Source organism: Cicer arietinum, chromosome 2 (genome assembly GCF_000331145.2).
Source record: "Cicer arietinum cultivar CDC Frontier isolate Library 1 chromosome 2, Cicar.CDCFrontier_v2.0, whole genome shotgun sequence".
Lineage (NCBI taxonomy): Eukaryota > Viridiplantae > Streptophyta > Magnoliopsida > Fabales > Fabaceae > Cicer > Cicer arietinum.
Window position 1 is genome coordinate 9215136 of NC_021161.2, and position 11053 is coordinate 9226188.

Genomic DNA, 11053 nt, shown 5'->3' on the forward strand with positions numbered 1-11053 from the left:
ATAAAACCAAACATATACTGTGTAGTTTTTGTAGAATCGCATTGAATAATCACAATTTTGCCAATATCATTAAATAATCACGATTTTGCCAATATTATTCGAAAGCTTTTGTCCTTGTGTAGGAGGCATTAGTGTAGGAGGCAATATTGATCTAAAGATATAGAATTGATTTTGATATGTTTGAATATTATTTAGTAAGATTGATTTTGTTTCTAGAACTAATTTTACTTTCTATTTAGAATTTAAAGTATTTATCTATTGAGTTGATTTTTAGCTTCGAAGTAATTATTCAAATAATTTTTATATCAATATATTTAAATATAAATTATTTTATATTTAAATCATTTTATTTTTCAAATCACTTTTAATTAGAATCAATTTTATAAAATTAATTAATTAATTAATTCCAAACAATTTTTTCACCCAGAAACACACCACTTAGAATTCTAGCTTTTGTTGCCAAATTTTGATTTTAAGATCAAATTTGCAAGTTTAGTTTTAAATAAATTCAAACATAAATTACTTTATATTTGATTCATTTGTTACTAATTGTCGTAAAAAAGATGTTAAAATCAATAGTTAATTTTACAAAATCGATTTTTTCACTGTAAAACACTTACCAAATCAAGAATTATTGCTAATGATGACAAATTACTTTTTAAAATTTAAATTTTGAGATGTATTAATATAATGTTCCTTATTAATACCATAAAGTAACCCTTTTGGTTTTATTCCTTAGTAGAATAGAAGTAGTGATACCAATTTTATTCCTTCTAATACAGAGTTACATCTACAAGGTAATAATAATTCAGTAAGGCCAGAAACAGAAGGTTTGATCTTCAACTGGGAACCCAAAATTACAAGAATTTTCATGTGGGTCATCATAACAAACATCTTCAACTTTTGGTAAACAAGGAAGTGTTAAAAGATTATCACTCAAGTTATCATTAATATCCTCATCATCTTGTGAGAAATCTGAGTTTTCATGTTCAAAAGCATGTGAAGAATATGTTGGCTCCATGAATGAAGAAGGATAATGTGGGCTATCAGAATCAACCACATCACTTTTAGCTGAATTTGCATCTTCTTGTTTGCATTTTACCATATTTGAGAGTGAAACCTTTGACCCTTTTTCAGAATTTGCAATTGATATTAAGTCCATTGGATCATTGTTGTTGTGTGGTGAATTTACACCATTTGGTGATGACTTGTCATCTGAATTCTCTTTCTCTTCGTCTCTTGGATTCAATTTATTCTTTAGAGAATTCACCTATTGTAACACCAAATTAAAAATAAATATATTTTAAACAATTACCCCTTGTTCAATCATTAACTCATTAGTGGGATAAATATCAAACTTTATTAAAGTAAAAAATAAAGCTTATAGCAACATAAAGCAGAAAAAGTTGAATTAGTATGTTTTTGAGTATGTGTATATAAAGTAATGATATAGACACAAACATAGCCATAACACAAATACAGACACAAGACATAACACCAACACGACACATAAAGATTGATAATAATTTAAGAAAATAGAAGTAATTGAATCGAATAAAATCACATATGTGTGTCAATTTTTCTACTTTTTTTTACCTCTTCTTTTAACTTGTCATTCTCTTGAACAAGATGTTCATAGTCATCTTTGAGTTTATCAAAGCTAGCTTTCAATGTGCCATAGTCTTTTTCAAGCTGTTTTGTTTTGAACCTTGCTCTTCTGTTTTGGAACCATATTGCAACTTGTCTTGGTTGTAAACCGAGTTCTTTTGCAAGTTGAACTTTCCTTTCAGGTTCAAGCTTGTTTTCTACCTCAAAGTTTCTTTCAAGGAACTGAACTTGTTCACTTGAGAGTCTCCTTTTTTTCCCTTGTTGATGAAAGCATGCGTCATAATCCTCATCACCACAATTCTCTTCTTTTTCAATTTGTTGAAAGAAGGGTCTATCTGTTACCACTCTGCTTCCACTACCAACATTCTCAAAATCAACCACTGACTTTGAACCTGAATTTAGGACAAAAACACCAACCATGTTATAATTCATCCATATTCACACTTTCTACTATAGGGAAGGAAAAAAAAGTAATCAAAAGATTTTTTCTTTATGGAAAATTGCTACCAGTGTAATACTAATACATGTAGTTCTATTCAATTGCTTAATATCGGTTTTTCAAATTGCCATCTGCATCTATATATTGGTGTTTGTGTCGTATCTGGTATTTGTATCATATCTGGTATTTGTATCGGTGCTAAGTGTCTTAAAAGAAGTAACCCACTTTCATGTTTTCAAGAAAATTCAATGAATCCCACTAATTCTAAATATAAAATAAAGTTGAGCCAATAAAAATTGATGTATTTAATCCAAAATTTAGACTAAAAATTTCGACTTTTGTTAGACTCATCTTTCAGGATATATTTAGAGCTGGAAGGAGTATGTGTATATATGTAAGTAATTGTATAGGGACATGTGTGTGTGTGATATGGTCTATGATGTTGATAAAACATGAAATTGTAAAATTTTATGACCAATTGAAGTAAGAGGGTGCAAAAACAAGTAAAAAAAATTGATGGCAAGTAAAAAAAGAAGTGAGAAGAATTCAAAAGCCAAAGCTCAGACCTTGAAAAGAAGCAGGATTAGAGGTATGAACCCAAAGAGATTCAAGGACTTCAGAGGAACAAGGGAGTCTTTCATTTTGAAGCAAAAGTGACATATTGGAACCACCAAAAAGCTTACCACTTGCCATAACAACAAGCTATAATGAAACACAGCCTTATGTGGAAAAAAACTTTTTGGTTGGAATTTGTGGAGCCTTACAAGGGAGTTTTTTAGATTAAAGGGTCACAATCATATACACACTCCATAAGAAGTAAAAAAAAAGTGATTTTGATTCAAAGGGTTGATTTTGATCTAGAATTTATGAGGAAAGAAACGGGTTATAAGGATTACTATAATGTGGGAATTGTGGGAGTTAGGAGAGATCATAGACACCATTGAAGAACTATGAGAAAAATTAAAGGGGGGTGTCAGAAGTAAATAAATTGAAGGGCAGAGAGGGTGGTGTGTGTAGTTGTGAGTTTTCAAAGGGGGACAGAAGGCAAGAGAGAAGAGGGTAGAGAGGGGTTGGGGAGAGTTGAGAGTTGGAAATATTTGTTTTTGAGAGAGAGAGAGAGAGAGAGAGAGATTCTTTCTTCTGTGTGGTGGGGAACTTTGATGTGGTTATATTGGGAGCCTTGGTCTGATTTTGGGATAGAGAAAGCCTAAAAATATGGGTTGCAAGTTACAATATTGCCCTCTTTTCCATCCATTTCTCTTTTTATTAACCTTTTTATTTTGAGTACAAAAGTGTCACATTGTATTCGACACCTTATAAAATATAGCATGAATTCATGTTGATATCGGATCCAAAGAGATCAAACATAAACTACTATGTTAAATAACAAAATATTTTTCTTTTCTATTTTCTTTATTTTTTTTATAAATAAAATTTAGATCGAATGAGTTACATTTTGTCCAACAATCAAGAGAATCAACATTTTCATTTAAAATTTATAATAAAAATCACGTAGAGTTTACTAATTGCGTAATTTTAGACTTCAATCCAAGTTAGAACACGCGTGAACGGAAGAAACAAAATGTTTATGCCATCTACAACATATGGTATTTTCTTAACTTTTTATGAATGGTAAGAAAATGAAAAGTTGATGTTTTAATACAAGGATGATTTGCTATTGCATGTAGATATAATATAATTATTTCTATAACTCAAATTTCAAATTAAGGAATTCACTTTGGAAGTATGGTATTTTTTCTCCATGAAATAAGGTATCTTCGTGTATAACTAATAAACTCTCGAGATTAATCTTTATAGGTGATTAAGATCTATTTAAGGGGTTGATCGTTTACAACAAATTGTTTTTTCATTCATATCAATTTATGATCAAATTTTCAAACAAATAGTAAAGAAACCTGAATTTTCATCACTTATGTTATAGGTTTAATTGCAGTTTTGGTCATTTTATTTTTGTCAATTCACAAAATTGGTCCTCCTACTTTAAAAGTCAATATATTTGGTCTCTCACTCATATTTTTTAACTAAAAAACAACGATTTGACAGATTTTAAATGATACAAGATGCAATTTCATGATATAGAACTATCTAAATATATTAATTATTCATATTTCATTAATTAAATTACAAATATGAATAAATATCTGAAGTTGAAACTTAAGTTTATAGTGTTTTATTTTGATTTTGAGTGTTAATTATCTTAAATCATTGTATTATATGTCACATTATTTAAAGCATATTAAATTGGCATTTTTTTAGTTAAAAAAACATAGGAAGAGACTAAAGCTGTCATTTTTAGAATATGTGATTTAATTTTATAAATTAATAAAAACAGAAGACTAAAACTGCAATTAATTATATATTATACTATGTTAGTTAAGAGTTATACTTTCTTTAAAAATTGTTTATTTTTGTAAGATCTTAAACATCTTGATAACTTAAGTTTTATTATATTAGTTAAATATCTGCAATAATTGTATATTAGCATTGTAAAATTGTTTTGCACAAATATCTAAATATATATCCCTTTGATGTTATTTTTAAAATTATTTTTTAAAATACTTTAGAAATATTTATATACTAAGATAAAATGTGTGTAAAAAGTTCAACACAGTTATTATATAGTAATTAAATATAAATTTAATTTGGTTTTAACAGTTATAAATTTGTTACTTTTTAATAAAAAGGTCATTCAAAACATAAATGAACATACTATAAAATTGAGTCATTCTAAATTTTGTACTAGTTCAATTTTAATTGGTTTCTAGTTTTCTATATGACATTAAAATGGTGCTAAGAAGAATGTCTGAAATCTAATTGAGCTTGTCACGTGGACTTTTTATAAGATGTGTGTAATAGGTTTTTTTTAGAAAAAGACTAAACAAAATTAGAGTTCTAAAATTAAGAAAGGGGAAGAACAATATAAAAAAAGTTTAAATATAATTTTGATTTCAATAAATATAAATTATTTTGATTTTAAAATAATCGTTAGTGAATTTTTTTACTAAAAATGTTGAGTGCCAAATTTTTACTGATGTGGCAGTCATATAGTGATTGTATTTATGAAGCTACAATGAACTTTTGTATGATTCAAAATTAAAAAATATTTATTTAAAATAGAAAATTATAACCCAGAAAATTGATGGTCTTCTAAAAAAATCCAACCCTTCACAAGCATTGAACACTCTAAAAAATCGAAACGTAAAAAAAGCTTGGAACACTTTCTCAAATCCAAACTCAGTTAAAATAAATAATTATAATTAATATGATATAATTAATTAAAACTTTTTCAAAGCCAATAAATTATTATAATTAATTATTAATTTTAGATTATGATTAAATAAATTAATAAAATATTTTTTAATTTTAAATATTAAAAAATATACATCAGCATTATTGATAAGTCAACATAAGCACATTAACAAAGTTTGGACTTATCAGCATCTTTTTTTTGTCTTATTTATCAGCATTTTTTATTTTAAAAAAATTGTGAAGAAGTTTTTTTAACTTTTTTTAAAAATTTACCAGGATATAAATAAAAAAATAATGTTTATAAAGATTAAACTCAAACAACTCATATTTGTAAAGAACAAAATAATATTTAAGTCTATAGAAAACTATCAAGAAACATAAAATAAAAAATAAAAAATAAAAAAATTGATAGTATTAAATGTCTCAATGAAACTACATAGAGAGTGCTTATAGTAGATAATGAAATAAAATATCTAAAGGCTAAAAACTACAACTAAACACTAACTTTAAATCATTCATATACATATATTCATCAACATCAAAGTTATAAAGTTATGTAATGTATGAAATGTACGTACATATAATACGAAGAATACTATGCACTTCTATCAATGTCTACTTTCAACTCATAGATCCAACTACTTCAGGTTGTGACAAATAGGAAAACCATTGCGGTGAAATAAAGTATCTTATTATCAGGGTTAATCAGTATTTTGCAGATTATCTAAACAATACATGCACACTTTTACGTAAGATTGGTCCTACTGATAACTTCCTTAAGATTTCCTTTAGTGATAATCTTTGATTCTATAAAGATCACAAATCCCCTTATATCTTAATTATCCATGGATACAAATAGGAGAATATCATCTCAATAACAAGACTGTTAGAAGATAAAAACTCATATTTGCAACTTGTATACCATAAATTATTATAATTAATTATTAATTTTAGATTATGATTAAATAAATTAATAAAATATTTTTTAATTTTAAATATTAAAAAATATACATCAGCATTATTGATAAGTCAACATAAGCACATTAACAAAGTTTGGACTTATCAGCATCTTTTTTTTGTCTTATTTATCAGCATTTTTTATTTTAAAAAAATTGTGAAGAAGTTTTTTTAACTTTTTTTAAAAATTTACCAGGATATAAATAAAAAAATAATGTTTATAAAGATTAAACTCAAACAACTCATATTTGTAAAGAACAAAATAATATTTAAGTCTATAGAAAACTATCAAGAAACATAAAATAAAAAATAAAAAATAAAAAAATTGATAGTATTAAATGTCTCAATGAAACTACATAGAGAGTGCTTATAGTAGATAATGAAATAAAATATCTAAAGGCTAAAAACTACAACTAAACACTAACTTTAAATCATTCATATACATATATTCATCAACATCAAAGTTATAAAGTTATGTAATGTATGAAATGTACGTACATATAATACGAAGAATACTATGCACTTCTATCAATGTCTACTTTCAACTCATAGATCCAACTACTTCAGGTTGTGACAAATAGGAAAACCATTGCGGTGAAATAAAGTATCTTATTATCAGGGTTAATCAGTATTTTGCAGATTATCTAAACAATACATGCACACTTTTACGTAAGATTGGTCCTACTGATAACTTCCTTAAGATTTCCTTTAGTGATAATCTTTGATTCTATAAAGATCACAAATCCCCTTATATCTTAATTATCCATGGATACAAATAGGAGAATATCATCTCAATAACAAGACTGTTAGAAGATAAAAACTCATATTTGCAACTTGTATACCATAAAGATTATCATCATTAATCAACATCATACAAACATCTCATATTTGCAACTTGGATATTATAACAATTATAATCATTATCAACATATAAATCATCAATACATCATAAAAATATCAATCATAATTCATTATTGTCAACGTTTTCAACATTTAAAGTTATAGTAAATGTTCTCAACTAATTAATGCACTACCAAGCAAGAGACATAAGAATGAAATATGGAAGCTATTTTTTAGGAACCACGAATGGGCCGGGGAGACAATAGCACACACGAACAATAAACCAAAGCATACAACATGGAAATTGCAGTAGAAACAAGGACAAACCACGATCTCAAACACAACCGTGAGAGGATAGTCGATTGAAGCAGTTAAGATACAGAGTTTAGTCAGCCAAGAGTCGTGATCAATAAGATTTAGGCTTTAATATTCGGTCTTTAAATACTCATTGTATCTGTCATTTTAAAAACATCATCGATCAAATAAAATATATCTTTTACTCATAATTTATCTTCAGTTTACACACATTTATGATTTACTTAGTTCATATTAAGTAAACATTTTATCGTCTGGCATAACGCTATTTGAAGTAGTCAAATAATCTACAACCAAAGGACAATGTTCCTTCCTCGACATAATAGCTTAAAGTATATTGAACTACTGGTTGAGATTTTTAGCCGTTTCAACAACTAACTTTCAAGTTCTAAAACACTTTTTATAATTAATTAACTAATATTCATCGTCATCAACCATAGTTAGTTAAATTCTTACAATCAATTGACAAATCACTATTATTCAATAACGTACTTATTAACTACTTATCTCTTTCTCTTTCAGTACTAGTCATTAATAACTATTATTAAACATTTGGTATTTATTTAATCGATTAACAATATTTACCTAATCAATTATAACTGACTTAAACTACTTATTTAATCATAATTAACTCCTAATTGACTAACTAAATATTCTAATCTATTAATATAACATAACTTAGACAAATTTATCAACTTTTGATCACGCAGCATCATTTAGTTAATCCACTAACTCATTAATCATCATTTTATGTTTTAGCAAATATAGTTATTCATATTGTGAAAAGAGTCAATCAAATTCAATAGAATCATCATCATATTATACCAATTGGAGGTAAATCCATAATTTATCAACAATTACAATAGGAATAAATCAATTCATCATTAAATAACACAAATCATCTTATCATACAAAATTAAATGATTAGCAAATGAAGGAAAATAAACATTCTCTAACTATACACATAATCCTACAAATTTTATATGCAAGGGAATGTCATTCAATGAACTTGGTTAATCCATGTAGAGAAACAAAAGCAACCTTATGTATCAAATAATCATGTTTAGATTCCAAAGCTCTGCGCTTAAGAGTTATATGTGATCAATAAAAAAGAGAAATAATTATTGATGTGAGAAGAGATTAATTCAAATTTAAAAGTTTCATAAATTTATTAAAGTGTTTGAACATCTAGAATGTGCCTCAATTAAGTTTAGTCTTTAGAGTCAAGAAATCATATTAATATATACACTAGGTTTCAAATTCAAATGGTACCATTAGGTCAATTAAATGAGTTGAATCCTAATAAATGGATCGTGGAATATTGTTAAATAAGAATTGAAATCGGTTTAGATCTTTTTTAATTTGAGTAATTCAATTAGCATGGTAATAGAATAGACAAATGATCTAGTCGATTAGATTGACAGAAAATGGCCTAACTGATTACTTATGATAGTCTAATCAATTAGCTTATTAGAAATGACCATTTTAAAATCTTGAAACGAACATATTTGAGAAAGTCTACTTAGACTACACCCTTAACTCGTTTATAGGGTACCTTATGCGAATATGTGGTATTACTCTCAATCTCCTTAAAAAAGAACACCGTCCCCAAGATTCAATGTGATAGAATTGTAAAAAAATATAATCTATTGTTAATTTGAATTTGATAATGGAATGTAAATGAATACAAATTGACATAAACATCTTAATATCATAATACATAACATTAGTTGCATGATAGAAACATGTTAATACATTTTTAAATATATATAAAAAAAATTCATAAGAGATTTTTAATTTTGTAAATCAACTCAAAAGGTTGTACATCAATTTACAAAGGTCTATAACTCATTCTAGATTTTTAAAACAGTGAATCAACTCACTAATCATGTGACTCAGCGCATACAATTCTAGGAGATTTTTTGAATCAATTCACACTACTTCCAGATGAAATCATCGGTTTTAAAGAAACTTATTAATTGATTTACAACCATGTAAGTCGATTCACATGACTTGCAAAATTAATTTTTGACAATTACAAATCAACTATTTCAATTTGGATGCATTGTTAATTTGGTCAACCAACTCATGTTGTTTAAATATTGATCTAAACCATCATTTTGATTAAAAACACTTTCATTTATTCATCATCGTTCATGCATATAAGATCATAATATAAATTAAGCACTTTTTCTAATTCAAGTCTTGTGTTTTATTGAATATTTGAGTCAGACAAAATAAGGGTGAGATGTCTCTTTTTGGGGGGATTGTTCTAATTGCAGACGATTGAGGGGATCTTGATCAGCTGCACATCAAAGATAAAAAAAAAATTGTGTCTTTTCTGGTTCTATAGTTGGGGATACTCTAGAGTTGTTTATCTTGCAAATTCAGAAGGGTTTTTCATTCTTGATGATATGAGTTCAGACGTATTCTTGAAGGTGTTCAAGAAATATAATTTATTGGAGCAATTAGGAAGAATGGATTGATGTACAAGCATTGTAACAATCACCACCATATCTTGTAAACGTTTCATATCATAATAAAGAATGAAACCATTATTCAATTGAATCAAGACTAGATGTACTCTACAAGCGAAAATGAGGTAGAGGAACCAATATTAAAATCTCAGTATGATTTTTCTTATCTCTTATTTCTATACATTTTGTGTTTACTGTTCATTGTGTTTTTGAATCTAGGTGATTGATAACGAACAATCCATTTTTCCTTTTCTGAATGATATAAAAACTAGTGATATTGAAAATTTTGTTTTAAGATTTGTCCATGGTTTGGATTATATATTATTTATAAAAAAACAGGCATATCAATAATTGTGAATGACATCTCAAAGTCAATTTTCTGTTTACTTTGTTTCTATATCATTTGCACATGACATTGAACAACTCAAGTTTAATTCATTAAGACTAAATCATTGTAATGTTATTTGATTCAATCAAAATGTTGTTCTAGTGTAAAATTGTCTATTCAATATTGGCGTGGTCAATTGCAATATCGATTAAACTTCTCTGCATAATTTCAATACGAAATAGTTATTTACCATCACAATTTTAATAAATCTTTACTGTGTGATAAAATTCTCTGAAAAGTTGGGTTTCTATTCAACTCCCCTTCTAAAACATATGCAATACACTATAGGGACGATGAGTAGAGATTCTCTATATTTCTTAAAATAAATGGAAATCACCATTAATATGATTTTAGTGTATAAATTTGTAGTTAATGTCACATATTATTGGAAATGCGTGTGTCTATATTATTCATGTCACAAAAAATCATAGTAATGAAAGAAATAGAGATGATTCGAACTCACGGATGAAGATCAATGCATTAAATATTATATTTCAATATAAAGTATATTTAGACGAAACAAATCTATTTTGAATCTGCAAAATTGCGTACAATGCCAATTTAAAAATCAGGCATGACAATGGGACGGGGGCGGATTTTGCCTCCTCCATCCATGCACCCGACTAATCGGAGAAAATCTACATTGCACTGGTTTATTGGGGGGTAGAATTTAGACATCCATCCCCACCCGCAATAGGGTTCGTGTTTTCCCGTCCACAAATGCACCCATTCATATATATATATATATATATATATATA

The 11053-nt window shown here is 27.1% G+C and overlaps 1 pseudogene; it reads right to left on the bottom strand.

The window, feature by feature from the left end:
* Window positions 1–720: 720 nt before the first annotated feature.
* Window positions 721–3206, bottom strand: LOC101500284 (uncharacterized; annotated as a pseudogene).
* Between the last annotated feature and the right edge of the window lie 7847 nt (window positions 3207–11053).